General features: G+C 40.0%; 1 protein-coding gene across 2 annotated transcripts in view; it reads right to left on the minus strand.

Annotated features, from left to right (window-relative positions):
• Positions 1 to 21,813, minus strand: part of GPC5 (glypican 5) — a 762,590-nt gene that overhangs the window by 529,805 nt on the left and 210,972 nt on the right. The window lies entirely within an intron of this gene.

A 21,813-nucleotide genomic window follows, 5' to 3' on the forward strand; every position in this document is an offset into this window, starting at 1 on the left:
CAGAATGTGAGAAAACTATATGCACCATTTAATGAGGAAAAAGCGTGTCCATAATCTGACCATTTCTGCAGAATTTTGAAAGCCACATGCACTTTTGGGAGGTATTTATATTTACCTGGTGGTATGCTAAAATTCCTAACAGTTGGATAAAATTCTTTATAACCTTTATATATTAAGGCAGTCAGCAAACTAATAATGCACTCTCATAAAACACTTGCCAATGTAAATCACTACTGAGAACTCAGCCTGACATTTGGATTATTTGAATTTATATCAATGACTTACTGAATATTCAGCAATGTTAGAAATATACTCAATATTAATAATGACTTTGAAGAGAAAGTCTTGGCTGAAAACTGCTGGATAGGTTTTGAAATGAAAACTTAACTGAGGGGCACTGGGTGGCTCGGTTGATTGAATGTCTGACTCTTAATTTAAGCTCAGGTCATGATCTCAGGATGGTAAGATCCAGCCCCGCATCAGGCTCCAAGCTCAGCACGGAGTCTGCTTGAGATTCTCTCTCTCCCTATGCCTCTCCCCCAACCCCCTCCACCCTCTCTGAGATAAATAAATCTTAAAAAAAAAAAAAAAAAAAAAAACTTAAATGAAAGATTTTTTTCTACTTAATCATGACATTTTATAATTTCACAAAAACTAATAATATTTTTCCCAGGGTAGGACAAATGACTTTTGGACTTCTATTTTAAATGCTTATGAGAATTTTGTGCCATGAGCATTCTATTTACTTTCTCTGGAGTCTAATATGGAGTAGTCAGACATAACCAGTACCAATTATCTGTCTTTACTTTCAGGTTAAGAAAAAAATGGTTTTATTGGTGTTAATTGAGTGCATGTTGAAAACCAAGTACCCTCATTATATGTGACAGGCTCCCGGCAGGTTTATTTTTCTTTCAAAGTTTTGCTACCTTGTCTTGCATTGTTTTGTTTGCTTTATTCTGTTTTGTTTTCCTACATAAAAAATGAAACTAGAAAGTAAAGCATGTTTAATGGAAAGATGTTTGTGGTATATAGTCAAGAGAAAAGAGTACATTTTAAAAGAGTATATTTAGTGAAGAAAAAGTCATTTTCCAAAGGTTATATACTGCATGATTGCACTTTACATTCTTAAAAGGACAGGACTATAAAGATGGGGAACAGATTGCTGGGTAGGGACTGGAACTCAGGGCAAAGGATGAGTGAGCTACAAGGGGTAGCAACGGGAGTTCCTTGGGGTGATGGAACAGTTCTACCTTGACTGCTGTGATGGTTATGCCAACCTAATCATGTGGTCAAATTGCACAGAAACACACACACACATGTGCACGCATGTGCGCATGCACAAGTGTGTAGGAAAATTTACAAAAACTGAATAAGGTCGATAGCCCAGTTAACAGTATTATTCCAAAGCCAATTTTCTAGTTTTGCTATTGCACTATAGTATGTGTAATGGCACCTTTGGAAGAAGCTGGGCATAGGGTTGAAGAGAACCTACATACTATTTTTGCAACCTCTCATGAGTTTATAATTATTTCAAAATAAAGAGTTTCTTTATAAAAGCTATATATGAATTTTAGAAATCTGGCTATAGTAATCAACAGCAGTAAAATGAAGTTTTTGGTTATTTGTTACTGCCTGGAAAAACTCCACCAAATGCACATGATACGTTTGGGATAATTCTGAAAAACGAAAAAAAAATTCCATGTAGAATACACTAAAATTCCTTTGAGAAAGCACTGGGGCCGGGGTGGGGCACACCAGGGGGGCCTACAACCTTGCTTCAAGCTGCCACAGCTCAGGTAAACAGAAGGTCTCCGGAGCCACAGATAAGCACAGATGTGCTCTACATGACATGCTATGGACAGAGCAACTCTGTGGCTCCAAGCGTAAGTCGACGACAATCACAGGGCAGTTTGCAGTGTAATCCAGAGTGAATAGCACTGAGGATTGGTCAGTGAGGGTTGGTCAATGTTAGGGTAGTTCATGATCTCTTAGTAATACCAGGAAGGGGCAACCAGTAGTGTAATAATAGCAGCAGGTGGCTCACCACTTCCTACGGGCTCAACCCTGCTGCAGGTGAGCTCATTGTACGTTCACCAGGAGCTGTGTGGAACCAAACAGAGCCAGTCTTAGCTACATAAGGTGGTGTGTACAATGAGAGACAGTAGAGAGACATCACTCAAGGAAAGACAGAGATGTCACTCCACAGACCCAAGAGACCACTGCAGAGATACTGCGAGTCAAGTTCCAAGATGTTGGCAGTGATTTTTTTTTTCCTCTGTCTCACAGTCCTTATGCAGCGCCTGGCACAGACTAGATTTAAGTAAATGTACAGAAAAATGAATGGTGGTGATATATCTGACTGTGTGTGTGTGTGTGTGTGTGTGTGTGAATGAGCAAGTGTGTGTATATGTTTTATAGTAAGAAATCTGGATGGTACAGCACAAAGTTAACAGTATTTCTGGATGTAAGAATGATAGAGAATTTACCTATGCTTTTTTCTGTTATCTTGTCTGATTTTCTACTTTTCATAATAAACATTCTGTACTTTTAAAATAACTAAAGTGATCTGAACCTTGAGGCCTTCCCAATCACTACCTGTATCCAGAAAAACCAATTATTTGTATCAGGTAATATATCTGACTTTACCAATGTTTAATATATAAAAGAATGGCTATTTTACATTTTACTTTGATTTTTTTTATGGTACTTAACTTGCTTCATTACAAAAGCAAAAAACTATCTCAATGCAATGGAAGACAGTACTATTTTGCTTTTAATGGGAAGAAAAATAGTGCTACTCACGTAATAAATCTTCATGTCCAACACATAGCCCCAGGGTCTAGGATCGTACCTGACATAAAATCAATTTGCAATAAATGCTGGATAAATGAATGAAAAGGCTAAAAGGAAGCATCCTAGAATTGAAATAACACTGTGTACACTAAGGAATTTTTCCATACTAGTATATAATCTTACCAAAAAGTTCAAATAGAAGAGAATCACCACTAAGTGAACAAAAATAGAAGGAAAGCTTCATAGAGAAGTTTCCTTGAGCTGGAAGGGTTCCAGCAATGGGTGAACACCTTTCAGATTTGACAATGACACTGTAGTCAGAGAACAAATGACAGGCCCCCATTAATGGCCTCATGTTTGTTTGAGTATATGCCTCTTTGGCACATGGTTGCACTGTCACTGAAACAGTGTGTTGGTATCACCATTAGTTTTACATGTCAACTCGACTGGGTCAAGGAGTGCCCGGATATCTGGTTAGACATTATTTCTAGGTGTGAATATTTGTTTTTTTCTGAAATTGGTCAGCATTTAAATCAGTGGACTGGGTAAAAATGTGTCTCTCCCCAGTGTGGGTGGGCATCATCCCATCTGCTGAGGGCTTGAACAGAACAAAATGGTGGAGGAAGAGAGACTGTTCTCTCTCCCTGTTTGCTGAACTAAAACATCAGTCTTCTGTCTTTCAACTGGAAGTTCTACTATCAACCTTCACCATTTCAGACCTTTGGACTGGAACTAGAACTCTATCACCAGCTCTTCTGGGTCTCTCATTGACAGTCCCAAATCCAGATTCTGGGACTCAGTCTCCAAAATCACATGAACCAATTCCCCATTATAGACACATATCCTACTGGTTCTGTTTTGCTGGCTGAACTCTTAACTAATCCAGTCAGGCAGGGTCCTCTAAAACACAGATGCCAATACAGGATTACTTGTAAGGATCTTACCAGGGATATACCAGTAAGAAAAAATCAGGAGGGAATCAGGAAGTGCTGGGAGAGCTTTCAGACCGTGATGCAAGTCAGCCCCACAGTGAAGGAGAGAATGTCGTGGAGAAGTGTTGTCCTCTAAGGAAGATTCATTAAGGCTGTCATGGCAGCCAGGAGCCAAAGTCAAGAGCCATAGGAGTCCCTCTGGCATCTCCTAGAAACAAGCCTGACTTAACCTTCCTGCCACAGGCACTCATGGCTGTCGGGGAGCAGCCCACGCAGGCGTAGCCTTAGTAGGAAGGGAGTAATAGACGTCCCAGCTCAGCGTCTGGGCCCTCCCCCATCAGGTGAGCCCCCTGCAGCTGGAGATCTGTGAGGCCGACTCCTATGCAGACCTAAAGGTTTCTATCAAACAACACCTTCAGAGATAATCTTACTTTAATGAGATGGAACATAAAATTTTTTTTAAAAGATTTCACTTATTTGACAGAGATCACAAGTAGGCAGAGAGGTAGGCAGAGAGAGGGAAGTAGGCTCCCTGCTGAGCAGAGAGCCCGATGTGGGGCTCCATCCCAGGACCCTAGGACCCTGGGACCATCACCTGAGCCAAGAGCAGAGGCTTTAACCCACTGAGCCACCCGGGCGCCCTGTGGAACATAAATTTCAATACAAGGTTCAAATGCAGAATATTATACTATCAGTGACATGGTTAACCTACAGGGTCGTACTTTCTCCATGAGGTAACAACCACTTTTCATGGATGATTTATATGGAGGTTTAGATTATATTTATTCTTGTAATGTTCCCCAAAAGTATGTCCTGCACAAGAACAGAGTACACATTCATGTGAACGAATGTCAGAGGTAGATTTGAGATATACACACACATACACACACACGAGCATACACCATAACATATTATATGATGTTGCATAGTTTGCTCCTTCTCTTATAAATATTTTCATTCATTCCTTTGTTTTAATATCCCCTTAACTTTAACAAATGATAATTTTATGGCTAAGTTACAAAAACTTAAACAGTATTTTCAGAATGTATGATGTGATCACTAGTTTGAATCACAAATGTCCCTAATTCTTTCCCCTTTACACCCACTAACCCACTCACACTGACAGAAACATATACGTATTTTTATGAATTCTATACCCTCTTTTAGTCTCGTCTCAATTGACTGTTCTCTTTTCCAAACAACTGAGACATATCGCTTTATAGAGTAGGGGTGGCAGTCTGCCTATGCTATACCATGAGCAGGGATTAAAAGTAGAGTCGATGCCTTTTAGGACTTTTGTCTCAGGTTTCTTAACCGATTGCTGGGCTAATCCTCTGTACACAATAAATATTTCACTGATGGTGAAAAGTAAACCCATAAAATCACTTATAAAATGTTGGACTGAGAATTTTGAGTTCTTTATCTGCTTGTGCCCTTGAAAAAGTGTAATTTATACTTTGTATTATTTAAATAGTGGTTTTAGATAACCATAATCTAAACGTAGTTAACCATATATAAATGTCATTATATTTATTTACTTTTCTGACAGTAGAAATGACATCGATAGTTGAAATACAGAACGTATCTCGATATAAATGTTACATATTTATTCTTCTTCTACCCATTAAGCCTCCATGTTGCATCACCACTTCCTCATATCAGGGAGATCATATGATAGTTGTCTTTCTCTGCTTATTTCGCTAAGCATGATACGCTCTAGTTCCATCCATGTTGTTGCAAATGGCAAGATTTCATTTCTTTTGATGGCTGCATAGTATTCCATTGTGTATATATACCACATCTTCTTGATCCATTCATCTGTTGATGGACATCTAGGTTCTTTCCATAGTTTGGCTATTGTGGACTCTTAATCTCACAAAACAAACGGAGGGTTGCCGGGGGGAGGGGGTTTGGGAGAAGGGGGTGGGATTATGGACATTGGGGAGGGCATGTGATTTGGTGAGTGCTGTGAAGTGTGTAAACCTGGTGATTCACAGACCTGTACCCCTGGGGATAAAAATATATGTTTATAAAAAATAAAAAAATTAAAAAAAAAAATGTTACATATAACAACAAATGTAAAAGCACATTTCCCTAATGTTTTTTTTAAAAAAGTATTCTCATCCAACCATAAGGGGGACTCCTTTTCCATATCAGGAGTCTTTAAAGTAGTTTTAGGGTGCCTGTGTGGCTCCGTGGGTTAAGCCGCTGCCTTCCGCTCGGGTCATGATCTCAGGGTCCTGGGATCGAGTCCCACATCGGGCTCTCTGCTCGGCAGGGAGCCTGCTTCCTCCTCTCTCTCTCTCTGCCTGCCTCTCTGCCTACTTGTGATCTCTGTCAAGTAAATAAATAAAATCTTTATAAATAAATAAATAAATAAATAAATAAATAAATAAAGTAGTTTTAAATCAGTATTAAAGTACATCTTTCGGCAAAGATCACTAGTTGTATAATTTGGGTAAAGATCATTTTCTAAGGTCCTTTGCTTTAAATATCCTGAGCCATATTTTTCCCTAGTACAAGATTTCTGGACTGTATCTTTGCAAACCCTTTTACCAAAACCACTGCTGAGTTTAGCCACTCTTCTTTCATTATACATAGGTATACAACAACAAAAAAATTATCAATAATCTGATTTATTTTTATTTTCCTTAGGTGAAAGAGGTTGATGTAATAGCTACTATCACCATGTTACCAAGTAACTTAGGATAAGTGATCACCTGGAGGTCTGGTCTCTATCACTGTTATCCAGAATGTGGTTCTCAGAAGGAAAGCATCAGTATCAACAGGGCTCTTGTTATAAGTGCAAATTTGTCGGTCCCACACAGATCAACTGAGTCGGAATCTCCTCTGGGGTACAGCCCACAAGTCTGTATTATAACAACTTTTAAGAGTGACTTTTTGCTAAAATTAGAGAAATCCTGCTCCACATGGGTAAAGTTTCACAGATAGAGAAACATAAATTTGGATGATTGATTAGACTTCACTTTTCATGTAAAACTTCAGCAATATTGCAAAAACCATTGTAGAATAAGGAAATTCTTGATCATCAAGGCTTTATCCAATCTTATACAAGCTTCCAAAATCATTTTTGTCATAAATTCTCATGATGTAGCCATCAACAAGGGCTTGAGTAGTACCACCACCAGGTAGAGGAGCAAGGTCTGGGTCTCCTTACTGATGTGCACTGGTAGGGTTAGTCAGAGCGCTGGCTATGTTTAAGCTGCAAGTTCATGGAGTCAGAGTATAAAATACTCACCAGGAAGAGCGCGATGAAAGTCAAGACCAAACTACTGTGCTCAAGTGGGAAATGCAGAGGTCAAAATCAAAGGGCAAAACTGGAAGCAGGAAAGGTGAAATAAAGCACAAGTTTCAAAGTCAAGGTAAAAATACTGAGGTCAAAGATGAAGCTCTAGAGAAGGAAGAAAAATAGGATATTGCACTAACATCAGAGGAAAGAAGTTGAGTCCCTCAAGTACCAGTAGAAAGAGCTTTCTCTAGCCTCCTACACAATTTGTCTTGATTCCTTCCGTCTATCCTAGGGCAAGGTCATGTAACAAGTGATAAAGCCAAAAAAAAGAAAATAAACTTCCCAAATCCTTCCATTCAGCCATCATTCAGCAGATACATGCAAAGCTTTATGAGAATGAAACCTGATATTTCATTACATTTAAATCACTTAAATCCACCATTGCCCAGCAAATATGTTTTTAAATGTCTTTCTCACTTTGAGGGAAAAGATGTTATGTTCTTATTCCCTTAAAAAACAGTGTATTTTGAATTTTGTCACAATTCACTCTATTGGTTTTTGTTTTTCTTTTTCTTTTTTTTTTTTTTTGCCATGACCTTTTCAAAGACTGTCTTTTTACAACCACAAACATAAAAGCTATTTTAAAGTATATGGTATTATTCTTTTCTAAAGAGAACACAACAAATCCAGAAGATTTGTTTCTTAATAATAACTAAAGGTTTTAAAACAAAAGACAAGTTAAAGCAGCAAAAAATATATAGCTCTGCTATAAAAAATACATAGGTATATAAAGCACATAATAAAATATACATTGAGTAACAGAGGAAAAAAAAAACAGGTATTGATTAGTAAAGGATTCTAGAGGTTAAAACCCATCAAGAAAAACTGAACATAGACCAACAAGAAGTGGAAATGGAAAGGGAAGATTAATAGAGATGTACCCAGTGTCCAGTAATATGAGGAACTGATATTGAGAAAATTCCAAAGACTGACCAAACATATTACTGCTCCTTAGAGACGTGTTTTTCTAGAGCAGGTCAGAGTGCTGGTTTTGGAGATAGGGCACCCACGTTCACAGGCTGACTCTGCTGGCCACCATCTATGTGGCCTTGGGCAGACACCTTCAACCCTAAATAACAAGGGCAAAAAATAACACATACTAAGTAGGGCTATTTTAAGTGTTAAATTATTTAATATATGTAAGTGCCCTAGAACAGAGCCTACAGAAATCTGTTAGTATTACCTAGTATCATAAAGAAGCACTATACAATAGAAATAGAATGTATGCCAAATGCATAATGTCAATGTTTCTAGTAGCCACAACAAAAAAGCAGAAAGAAACAGATGAAATTAATTTTACTAATATTTTTTTAAAGATTTTATTTATTTATTTGACAGAGAGAAATCACAAGTAGACGGAAAGGCAGGCAGAGAGAGAGGGAAGCAGGCTCCCCGCTGAGCAGAGAACCCAATGCGGGACTTGATCCCAGGACCCTGAGATCATGACCTGAGCCGAAGGCAGTGGCTTAACCCACTGAGCCACCCAGGCGCCCAATTTTACTAATATGTTTTATATGGCCCATCTTATGGGTTGGAAATATATCCCCCCCAAATTCATCATATGTTTAATTACTAAACCTTCAATAATTCAGAACACGACTTTGTCTGGAAACAGGGTCATTAAAGATATAATTAGTTATGTTAGGATAAAGTTACATGACAGGAGTGGGCCCCTAATCCAAAATGAATGGTGCCTGTATAAGAAGGGGAATTTGGACACAGACATGGTAACAGGAAGAGCTCCATGTGAAGATGAAAGCAGAGGTGGGACAATACCTCTAAAAAGCAAGGAATGCCAAAGACTGCAGTCTCCTAGCTAGTCTCCCCTAGCTAGGGGAGAGACATGGTCAAATCCACTGACTCTGAGGAACCAACCCTACAGACACCTTGATCTCAGATGTCCAGCCATCAGAAAAGTGAGAGAGTATATTTCTGTTGTTTAAGCTATTCAATTTGTGGTAGTAGGTGGTATTTTGTTAGAAGAGCCCTAGCAAAAGAACACAGCCCAATAGAATGCAAATATCATAATTTCACTGTGTTATCAACATGAAGTATTATAAATGAAATATTTGCATTCTTTTTGTCACACCACGTCTTCAAGTTCTGGTGTGTATTTTACACAAGAGCACATCTCAGTTTCTACTGGTCACATTTCAAGTGGTCAGTCACAATTTACGACCAGTGGTTTCCTGGTTGGATGGTAATGTCTTAAACTATGCCATGGGGGTGAGAACTTAAACTCCACTCTTTGCCCATGACTTATCAATACTAGAGTTGCACCATATACTAGAAATAGAAATGTTAGTTGGCGTTGGAATTACTATTCTCCTGATTGTCAATCTCTAGTCTGTTCACCCCATCTGTCCTTACCTCTTACTCTACCCAGAATATTCCGCACAACTCTCTTGCCACCTTGTTTTTATGTCACCCCTCTCCCATCACTGACTGAATCTATCCCATCACTGCTCTCTCCTCCATCCCCATGCTCAGGTCAGCTACACTGCCAGGGGAAAAATCATACATCACAAGAACTCGAATGCTAAGCCACCTCTCTTTTACCTTGACACAGCCTTCAATAGCAAAGCCTCCAGTAATATGTGTGTCAACCCAGAACTTATCTTCATCTCTTTCCTGTGATGATTCCAACTGTCTTCCTGCCCCTGGAGAAACGGGAGTTGCTCAGTTTGCCGGGATTCAACAATGCACTCATGTGTGTACATCCGATCTCCCCCCCCCACATCCCCATGACCCATGTTCAGTAATCACCTCTGCAGGGTTGTAATCTCCAATCAATGGTTTCCTTTCCAGTGCTTCTATGTCTTTAGAATAAAATGTGCTCAAGACTCTGTCACGGAAACAAAAACAGAAAAGCAAGGCTCTTCCTTTATCCTGCTGTCCCCTCTTAATCCTCTTCCCTTGCTCCTTTCTCACTCCCACCGTCAGCCATCTTGTCTTCACTTCCATTCCCCTTCCTTGGGTATCACCAACCACCTCCATGTCACTAATTTCCATGGATCCTTTTTGTGTTTGTCTTTATAGACCTTTTTGTTGTGGTTTCATTCCTGGAATGCTCCCTTCCTGAGCTTCTGTGTCACCACTCCTTCTCAGGCTTCTTCACCTCTCCAGCTATTCCTTCTTGGCCTCTTCATGGGTCACTTTTCTTCCATTGGATCCCTAAACGTGATGTATGTCAGGTTTTCCTTCCTCAGGCCTGTGGTCTCCTCACTGTATTTCCAGTCTCCCTTCCTCCTTCCCCCAGTGACTATCAGAACCGTAGCTTCATTCAACAACTCTCTCAGTGTTTCTCAAACTTTGAAACCACATATTCTGAGATTCAAATGAAAATTCAGGCACTCTTCCTTAAAAAAAAAAAAAAAAAGGTGGGGGGAGTATATACTCAAGAGCCTGTATTCCCTGAAGTTTAGGAAAGTCTAACCTGTACACGGATGACTCTCAAATCACTGGACCTATACAACTCTTGAGATCACCAGCTCAAATTTCTACCAACGATCTCCTCCTAGAGGAGCTAGATACCCCCCAAGATAATTTGATCCTCCTGTTAAACTGCCTACATTTGCAAGCAGCTGTATCACCAACCCAGTTAATCAAGCCATAAATCTGTAACTGGTCCCTTGGCATCTATCTGTTGTTTGTTTCCACAACGTGACTGTCTATAGTCACTCTCCACAATCTTTCAGCCTCAGTTCAGCCCTCGACATCTCTCAGCTAGCTCCCCCTCAGTGGGATTGACGTCCCTGGCTTCCCAAGTCCAATTCAAAATCCTAGAGATGGTCCTTATTGCTTCCAAGATGATGCCTTAGAAAAGCACCCAAGGTTCTTCCTGATTCGGAATTTGCCCTCTTACCTCTTTAACTTGTATGTATTTTTTAGCAAATTAAATGTGACACCATGTACAGCATGGAAAGTACTGGTGTCCTGTAATAAAACTGAATTTCCTATTAAATGTAAAATTCCAGAAGGTAATCTCTACCAATTTTTAATATACATATAATACTGCGTTAATACTTAGAAAAAACCTACCCGCCTATCAGACCTGCTTTAAGTGACAGAAAGCCAACTTTTATGGGTATTGTTTATTATAGTTTTTAACAAAAGACAAGGGAGAGCAAAGTATGAGAACCAAAATATGTCAATACAGGAAAAAGCTGACATAGGGAATGATGTACAGGTAGTGGAAAGGGACAAGCCTAGTTTTAATTCCTTGAATTTTACTTTGGTGTCAATCTCTCTAACACTCAGTTTCCCTATTTGTAAAATGAGGATTAGAAAACCCACTCTTTGGGTTTGTTTGTTTGTTTTGGTTTTTGGTTTTTTGTTTGGGGTTTTTTGGGGTATTGGGAACTAAATGGAATGGTGCTTGGGAAGACCACCAAAACAGTGTGTGAGCACTGAGTGTCTCAATAAATTCCTCAATAAAGAAATTTTGGGCAGTAGAGAACCTGTCTGCTGTTCCCTTGTACCCAGGACAGGGCCTGCCCCTCTGCCTTCCATTTCAGCACCTGCAGGACTTTGGGGGCAGCAGTAAAAGGTTGAATACAACTGGAATTAGGATACCAATGGCCTCAATCAAAGTCAGTTCATAGACTCTAGGAGACACATGTAGAGCAGCAAACCAATGCCATTACTACCAACATCAATGACAATAAATTCATTGTCTTCTGAGGAGTGGCTTCTAACAGTAGAAACCACATGCAACATCATGTAAATTCCTTTAAGATAAAAAATGAGCCAAAAACTCCAGTTTATGGACGTCCAAAAATTATATTCCTATAACATAAGTTAATCTTCTAGGAATTCTATTCTGTGGTACTTGGCCCCAGGTCCCAGGCTTTGTACCAAAGCTTCACACTGTTACTTTGATATGTTTGAGACAAAACTGTGAAACCACTTGCCAATCCAAAACATTTATATCTATATTAACTATAACAATTATTTCTTCTTCTTTTTTTTTTAAATCGCGTTTATTTATTTGACAGAGAGAGAGAGAGAGAGAGGAAGAGAATAAACACAAGAAGAGGGAGTGAGAGTGAGAGAATCAGGCTTCTTGCTGAGCAGGGAGCCCGATGTGGGGGCTTGATCCCAGAACCCTGAGATCATGACCTGAGTGGAAGGCAGATGCTTAACCACTGAGCCACCAGGTGCCTCAACAGTTATTTCTTCTGAAAGATTTTATGATATTCCACACACTTGTGGTGAAGAGAAATCAAGACAGAGGGGCTGAAGAAATGATGATACAAACTTGTTTTAAACTTAAAAGACCTCCTACTGAAATAAATAAGGTAAAATGTGCAAAATATGTTCTTTATGCACTTACTGGTGGAAATCACATAGAAAATGTTCTTTGTATTCATCTTTGATAGAAAATGGACCCAAAGTTAGTATTTCCTCCACTTTTTTTTTTTTTTACCTTCTTTAAGGTAAAGAAGCAAACCCTGTCTCCTCTTTTTTTTTTTCAACAAAGAAAAGGCTTCAAATTCAAGTCATTTTTTTCTTTTTGTTGAATCTCAGCCTTCATATAGACTAATTAATCCCAAATGTTAATACTTCACTTTTCAGAAAAATGAAGGGGAAATAGACCATTTAGATATAAGACATTGATTTTTTTTTCATTTTTAGAGCACTACGTACATTCAAAATAACAGTTTATATTTATTTAAAAAGTTTTAAACTCATTCAATCTAGAGTTCTACATTTAAGCAATAACAGATTTAGAACTGTCCATCATAAATCAAATAAAAAGAGGACAAGACACTGGAAATAGGTCCTTAAGGTCCTTAAGGAAAAATCTAAAGCTTTAAAACAGGAACAGAGAAGTGGCATCACAATCCACATATCCATATTAAGCCAGCCCTGAGGTGAGATATGCAAAGCTCCAGGAGTTGAGAGATACACCACTGTCCTCCTGGCCCCCAAGATGGCTCCCGTCCCTGTGCTTGTCCATCTCAGCATTGCTTTTTACTTCTGGGTCTAAAGGAAATGACAGACTGCTTCTCTGAACCCTGGTATTTCCTACATTTTCCCTTTGTCATGAGGTATTCCTTTCTTCCTCCGCTACTGACTTAGTTAGAGGACTATGCCCTCCTAAGGAGAGAGGTGTTTCATTCGATCAACCCTCTTCAGCTCAGTTCCTCACAGAGGAGTTCCTAAAGAATGTGTTGAGGCCTTGTTCCAATCCGATGTATGTCACTCCTTCTTGGTCTCTAGGAAACAAAACCAATTTAGGGATTATGTCAAACTGGACTTTTTGAGTCAAAACAGTTTCCCCCACCAAAGCAGCAAAGGTCTTCTAAGTTCTCTTTCTTGGCCAGCACAGTTTCTCACCAGTTCCATTCTCTGTTTATCGCCGTTAACCTTCTGTCAGCCTTGGTGTTGCCGGGCTCATGTCTGGCCTTTGTCCCCTGTGACAGCTTTTCTTAAACTCCACTTCCTCTTTCCAGAATCAGAAACTCATTTGGTTTCTGTATCCTTCCATCCTGCCAGCCTACGTATGCCTTGTCTACAGTCAACAGGTATAATAAAAAGACAGTTCCACTGGTCCTTGAGAATTGCCTCTTCATAAAACACTTACTATTTTAAGGTCACCCATTCACACTTAATACATAAATCTCTAGACCTAATACGGATTTCTCCCTTACTTTTTCAGGAGAAGAGATATTTGAACATGCACCTAGATAAAAATGTAAATACACTTGAAGAAAAGTACAAGTTTCTTACTGCAAAATTCAATTTTAGCAAATTTTTCTTTACTTCCAATATTGTCCTTCCTTCCTAGGTTCCCAAAGAAGTAAAAGAATCTCTTATGTGACAACTGTCCCCATAACCTGCCCATAGAGAACTCATCTGTCCACAACAAATTCAAGATGTGGTTTTCTAATTTAAACTAAGGTGTCAAACCTAATTGAATAATACACCCCATTAATTTAAATTAATGAATGAGTCATTGATAAAGGGCACATTCATTAATGAAAAGAAGACATCGTCTCAGTCCGAATTTTAGCAGCAAAACATGACATTGGGAGATACGCTTGGTAGAGGAGGCAAGATTTTCTTACCACAACCCACAAATCATTCCTACTTATCCATGTGACACTGTGACAGTAATGCCGCTATGTGTTTGCTATAATCGCAGAACAGAAAGAACTACTTCATGGCGATTCAAATTTATTTTAAAAGGATATGTGTATGTGTGTGCATATATGCATAGATATACAGTACATTTAGTATATGCACATGTGTACATATGTACATAAATACACATACATATTGTATATCATTGATGTTTAATAAAAATAGAACATCTACTTTATAAGAGTTACAATTCATACACCTAATCAAACATATGTTTGACACAGTCATCATGCTAAATTTTAAAACAAGAGTACCAACACTATTAAATCCAGAAAAAGGGTAAAAATTTCTTGTAAACAGTACTATAACTCACTTTGTAATGTCAGTGCTATACAATGTAATTTTAAAAAGAGAGTAAAGTAGAAGTATAAATATTTGCAAGATGGAAAAAAAATTATTATTTTTAGATATGTCATTGTATAGTTTAAAAATCCCAAATGCTAACCCAAAAAAAAGTACAGAATTTCTAGCATTGTTAAATATAAATACAAGTGAATTGTACAGATCCAACAGTAACCACCAAAAAAGGAAATAAGTAGTAAGAATGTGCAGAAACTATAATGACGGAAACTATAAAGCTACTGAGGGAGATAAAGAAGACTCGCATAAACGTAGAGATATCATCTTCTTCTTGAATAGGAAGACTCTACAGTGTAAAGACGTCAGTTTCCTCCCTAAATGAAATCTATAAATTCAATGCAATCCCAAGGGGGTGGAAAATATGAAACTGACACGATAATTCTAAAGTTTATCTGGGAGGATAAACTTCTGCGTAACCGGCATCAAGACACCGGTGTGGGGAGAAAGAGAGAAGCAATTCCATAACGTGTGCTGGAAAACTAGTCAGCTCCTGGAAAACCTCAGGCTGAGGCTCTACCCTTCAGCCTTCATTACAATACACTCCGGAGAAATACGATGCATAAGAAGTATAATACAGTTAAATAATAATATTAAGCAAATATTTAGCAATATTTATTTCCCAGGGGAAAAAACCAGATAACGTAAAGGAAAATGTGGATAGTGAAAACATGTCTATCGCCAGGTGGATGTTTAAATATAATATGGTGTCTCTGAAAAATGGACTCCCGTGTCCATACTTAAATGTTGGTGCATGAGTAGTTCCGTAACCATGGACAAATATGAGGGTGGTAGGTGTAAAAAGGCAGAGGAAGATGCTTGGAAAGATATACTGAAGGTTGCTGCAGGTTACCTCTGAATCGTGAAACCATATACAATCTGTGTTTTCATTTCCATATTCTTCTCTATTGCTGGAAATGTCTACATGGGCTTCTATAGGCATTTATGCCATGATAAAGGACTTTCTTCTGGAAAATGCATATATAACATGGTTGAACAGAATATTAAAACATGAATTAAGATTTCAGGACCCTAGTCTGGGTTCTCACATTAATGGGTGTGTGACTCTGGGTCAGCCCCCTTCCCTGGGTCTCAACATATTCATCTTTCATTTAATCCTGAAGTCTTTATTTTTTTTTTAAGATTTTATTTATTTATTTGACAGAGAGAGATCACAAGTAGGCAGAGGGGCAGGCGGAGAAAGAGGGGGAAGCAGGGGAGGGGCAGACAGAGAAAGAGGGGGAAGCAGGCTCCCCGTGGAGCACAGAGCCGATGCGGGGCTCGATCCGAGGACCCTGAGATCATGACCTGAGCCGAAGGCAGAGGCTTAACCCACTGAGCCACCCAAGTGCCCCTAACCCCAAAGTCTTAAGCTACCCCAAAATTCTCACTTTAGGGAATAACATTATACACACACGGGTGGGGGGTGGATCAATCAATGAACTATGCATTTTGGAATAAAGACTCAATATAGACCCAAAGAGGGAGGATCAATAGTTAAAAAGCGTAAAATCATAAATAAATGAGAGAAATGTTGGCCACCCCAGACAGGAAAGTGGCAAGACTGCTGTTATAACCAAATCATTGTCTCTCCTGCCTAATCACATGCATGTCCTAAACGGCAAGGTCTGAACAGTGTAATCTACCCCGTGCTACTCTCCAACATTAGTTAAGCCCCGCAGTCATCATGAGGCTCGTGTAATTGGTAATACTGGTATCGAAAACTATATTCATTTCAAGCTCCGGTAGAAACACAGAAAAACATCAATATTTATCAAGGGAGGTAAAAAAGGTAGAGAAAAATTATGACTCTCAAAAGCGTAAAGAAGGTGCCATAAACCACAGAGTGTACTTGATTGGAAGAGTGAGCTAAATTAGGTGATTTGTTTTAAAAGCAGTTCCTAGATTTATAGGACTTCCGTATCCATTTATTTTTGTTCTAATTCAACTACAAGTACAAACGCGTCTCGTGTCAAGGTTATAGAAGAAAAGAAGAAATCGTTCTGCCACAAATCAGCTACGTGACCTAAGTTAGTAACTTTAGCCTCTCTCATTTCCATTCCTTAATGGAAATAACCATTATTTAAAAATATATATATATATGAGTGGGTTGGGACAGACATCATCAGTGATCATTTGCATCCAAAACCCTGATTCTATGTTTCTTATTCATTTCAGACCAAAAACTCGTTTATGCTTACTAAATCATCTTATCCCTAATCAACCTTAGAGATTTTAGAGATAGCTTAAGAGAATGATAAGAATTTTACTTTAATAATATAAACAAAATAACCGATACTATTAGGAAATGTCATGACTCTCCAAGGTGAGGTTTGAGGAACCCAACGAACAATGTTTTTATTCCCTATTCAGTGTGACACTAATTGAGAGACAGTCATGGGAGTCAAATGGAGAACCAAAAAAAAAGCAATATTGACGTACACAGCGTCGGTGTTCAGCTGCAGGAACTTATTAGCATATATGCCTAATTCATGGCGAGTATATCCAACCAGTATATCCAACCTGTCTGTGGCTACTCTGTGGGGAGCTGCCTCAGAAAGTCCTTGTCTATGCTGGAGAAGTGCAGACTGTGTGCACTCTGTAGGCCACCAGACCCCACAAACAAGCAAAGGGGAAGAACCCGAGCTACGTCATGCTCAACTCTGTCTCCAAAACCACAATGGGGGTCACTCTCCTCCTCTGAGGGGAAGGGATAAGACAGAGAATGGAGAGACATTCAGAAACTCAAATTCTTACTCTAAGGAATCTCCTTCTAGGTGGATACATGAATCGAAGAAAAAGAAAGTCCCTTCACTCTGAAAGTCCCCAGATTCCTTCATCTCCTCAATCATGAAGCATCGGGGATGTCATGTTCCCAAATTCATGGCCATGCTGCTCCCAGGCCAATAATTGAAGTATTTTTTTTTCTTTTTTAATTTTCTTCAGACCATTTGTGGCCCCTGGAAATTTTGGCCCTCAATGGGTATGAATTTTCTCTCACACACATAGAAATTTAAAAAAATACAATACCATTCAATGTCATTCGAAAACTCACCCCCTGTTCTAAGCCCAATCCCAAATGATGTCCAGCCATATTGTTCAATGTATCTCAAAGGTTTCATGACAAAATTAACAACATAAAGATACCCCAAACTTGAAAATAGTCTCCATTACCAAATTTTCAGGAAAAAGAAAATTGTCCAAAATATTTCAAGTTCAAAATCAAATCCCCTTGCTGTTCTGAGTTGATGCTGAAATCCTAAACTCAAGGTCAGCTGAAGTCCAAATATAAGTTAAATCCCCTGATTTCTTTTCTTCGCCTCAACCAGAGATGCTCTCCTGCCTGGGTTACCCTGAATTCCTTCAGGGACACCGACTGGAGTTATCTTCTACCGAAACATCTCAATTTTAATTAGTTCCATACGAAAATCACCTATGTGTTTCATTGCTGAAGAGCCTGAAGAGTTAATAGACCACACAAGACTATCAGACTAAAGTCTCCTACCCTGGGGGCTAAGTGAGGACAAGGCCTGACCCCCCAGAGGACCCTTACTGCCAGCGCTTTCCATTATTCTGACCTAAAGTAGCATCTTTTCTTTTCCTTGGCTACGTATTTTCCTGCAGGCCGTTCTACGCCTCTAGGCTGGCCTTTCTGCTCCCTTCTCTCCCGTACAAGAAGGCTCAGCTCTGTTTTAAATCACTTGCTTTGCTTTGAGGTTGGCCCCTTTGCCTTCTTGCCATTACATTTGTGTGTCCTGGCCCCGATAGGCTCTTTTCCAACAGGACCCTCTCGTGTTCGTCTCCCATAATGAGATGAGGTTAAAAAGCACTTACACGGGGAGAACTATTGCTTGAACAGCTAAACCAGGCTTGGACCCAAACTATCAGGATCTTGCTTGAATCCCTTCTGGAAGTCTGTGTTTCTTTCTCTCCCCCCCCCCCCCACTGCTGCTCCTTAGAATCTTTATCCCACAGATCTCTGGGTGTGTTCCCTAACGACACAAGCAACTCTGTACTAAGACTCACAGCACGCGCACAGCCATCAGCGAACAATTCTCTGATCTCTTCACAGCGATACCGTTCTCCACGCAATGTGTCTAGATGTTCTGTCCTTCCTTGTTCCCGCGGCCACGATCAGGAGTCTAACTAGGATCTTCCAGCTTTGCATTCTTTTTTTTTTTTTTTTTCCACAGTAAAAATCTTTCATTTTCCATTTGTGTTCTCAGTTCTTTGGTGCTTTGGTGGTGAAGTCTTTAAAACCCCAACACACTAAAGTTAAATTAGAAAATTCTTAAGAAAAGAATCTGTTATGACAAAGTCTGGGGAGGGAGAGAATGATCACATGTAGCTTTCTTCATAAACAATCTAAATTGTGCTTCAAAGGACACATGTGATTTTTTTCCCCCAGCTTTACGGAGGTATAACTGACAAATTTAAAAAAAAAAAAAATGTATAGGGCGCCTGGGTGGCTCAGTGGGTTAAGCTGATGCCTTTGGCTCAGGTCATGATCTCAGGCTCCTGGGATCAAGTCCCGCATCGGGCTCTCTGCTCAGCAGGGAGCCTGCTTCCCTTCCTCTCTCTCTGCCTGCCTCTCTGCCTACTTGTGATCTCTCTGTCAAATAAATAAATAAAATCTTTTAAAAAAAATGTATATATTTAAGGTGTACAACCGAATGTACTGATACACATATACATTGTGAAATGATCGCCACGGTGAAGCTCATTAACATATCCATCACCTCACATAGTTAACATTTTCTTTCTTCTGTGCGCGCATGATGAGAGACTTAAACTGTTCTCTCTTCTGACAGCAAACAAACAGCAGGAACTGCAGCCCCACTGCTGTAATGGAGAGCTCTAGAATGCGTTCATCTTGCATAACTGAAACTTTGCGCTCCTTGCAAACATCTGCCCGTTTCTCTCTCCCGAGTCCCTGGTGGTCACATTCTCCCCTCTTTCAAGGTTCAGCTTTAAAAGACGACCTCTCTCGGGGCGCCTGGGTGGCTCAGCAGGTTAAGCCTCTGCCTTCGGTTCCGGTCCTCATCTCAGGGTCCTGGGATCGAGCCCCGCTTTGGGCTCCCTGCTAAGGCAGGGGGTCTGCTTCTCCTTCCCCTCTCTACCCCCACCTTGTTCTCTTTCTCATTAACTCTATCTCAAATAAATAAATAAAATCTTTAAAAAAAAAAAAAAGCTACCTCTCAATAGTTTTCTTTATTTACCCCTTCAGAGGGATTGTTTCAGTTGGCTCTCAGAAATTTTACCTTTCTCAGGCTTTACCACATCTACGTATTGTTTGTGATCCTGCAAAACTTGGCAGGTGTTCATTTGCTGACCCCCACGGGCGTCCGAGGCACCGTCACTCCTCCCTTGCCTCCTCCAGCAGCCCAACGCCCTTTCCCGCCTCCCCCGGTGGTTCTCTAAGTTCTCCTTAGTGACATCACTTTTTTCTTACTGCTCAATCGGACTGCCTTTCCCTCTTTCACTTCATGATTTTGCTGTTCCTGTCCTGATCCTAACACGGAAGGGTGTTTTCCAAACTCTCCGGTGCCTCCTTGAATCCTTGAACAATTCTTTTATCTAGAAACAGGTGTAAGAGTCTCTAATGACCAGTTCATTCCTGGCTTTGTCCTAATTTGGGGGAAAGGAACAGAAGCCTCCCTTTGAGCCCACATCCCCACGAGCAGTTCCAACCAACAACTCACAGTCGTGCTCACGTGTAGTTTTTGGCTACCTTCGGGGTCTGGGGGGTTTGCTTTGTTTGTTTCAACTGAAGCATTATTTGTCTTGGAGAACTAAAACACTTATCTTTTGGTGTTTGAACGCTGGTCTGCTTCTTGACTGTAACACCAGGATCTAACTGTGCGGGTGTGTTAACGTTCACATCATATTCTCCAGCTTCCTAACGGCTAGTGTGTTTCCAAGATAAATCCTGCTGACCCACTCCTGTAAAAAGAGTCGCGTGTTTCTGGACCAAGACCAAAAAGGACAGTCTACTGTCTACAGGCAGTAGCTCGTGTTTACTAAGCCTGAAGCGTGAAGCTACCTGACCTGGTTCCACCTGTTAAAAATCAATTATACACATAGGGGCGCCTGGGTGGCTCAGTGGGTTAAGTCTCTGCCTTCAGCTCAGGTCATGATCTCAGGGTCCTGGGATTGATCCCTGCATCAGGCTCTCTGTCCAGCAGGGAGCCTGCTTCCCCCTCTCTCTCTGCCTGCCTCTCTGCCTACTTGTGATCTCTCTCTCTGTGTGTCAAGTAAATAAATAAAATCTTTTTTAAAAAATCAATCACACACATTTTTTTAAAGTGCATAATATAAGTCAAAAAACCTCAAGTGAGCTTACTTTCTAATACCTAAAGCCTTAACTCACCTATCATATACCTCATAGAAATCTTTATTTCCAAACTCCAATCTGTGTCTTTCTCAAGTTTTCTGGCTAGAAGCAAAAAATGATGAACTCAAGCTATTCCGATAAACGGATCCCCTGTTCCCTGCCCAGGTCAGAAGCAGTTCAGGTGGACGAATCAGGTGAGCAGAGCCCAAAATACCTCTCCTTTGGAAAACAGCCTACGACCTATGGTTCAACCACTGGATTAAGAGAACGAAGCTATGAAAATGTCAGGGAAGAGACACATCTCTTCCTTGTTGGTGGATGTCTTGACCCCCTTCTTCTCTTATCTCAATTCTCCCTGAGAGCAGGATGTGAGGATTTTTTGGTTGGAAAATTTCAGTGCAGGTACTGGTCATGGGTAGCTCAAGCTCCCCTCTCTGTTTTGTCCGCCAGCCTGCCCACAGAAAGCGCGCTCTTCGTCTATAACTTATAGAGGGGCGCCCTCTGGTGGGGGCATCTGATATTGTCAGGAAACCCACCCGGCTAGAAGACCCAGAGTTCCTAAGTCCATTTTCAGTAACAAGACAAGAGTTTATATCTATGTCTATATATTTATGCCTCAATCCCATTATCTACCTGGCTTTCTCTCTACCTCTGGAATACTTCTAAACCTAGGAAGAATGAATAAATAAAGACAAGGCAGTATTATCCATTGAGCACTTCGGCCCTGATTCTGTTCTCCAATAACCGACAAATCACAAGCATGCCTACACTGCAGAAGGTGTAAGCCACCTATGAAATCTTATCTGAAAAATAACCCTTCAGAGGCGCCCTCCACTGTTGTTATGAAATCTTAATAGAAGCTGGTCTTCCAAGGAAGCAACACGGGCAGAGTTTCCATATTCTTTAACCAAGAAGGCCCTAAAAAATGAACATGATTG

The sequence above is a fragment of the Mustela lutreola genome, chromosome 13 (genome assembly GCF_030435805.1).
Source record: "Mustela lutreola isolate mMusLut2 chromosome 13, mMusLut2.pri, whole genome shotgun sequence".
In the NCBI taxonomy this organism is placed as follows: Eukaryota; Metazoa; Chordata; class Mammalia; order Carnivora; family Mustelidae; genus Mustela; species Mustela lutreola.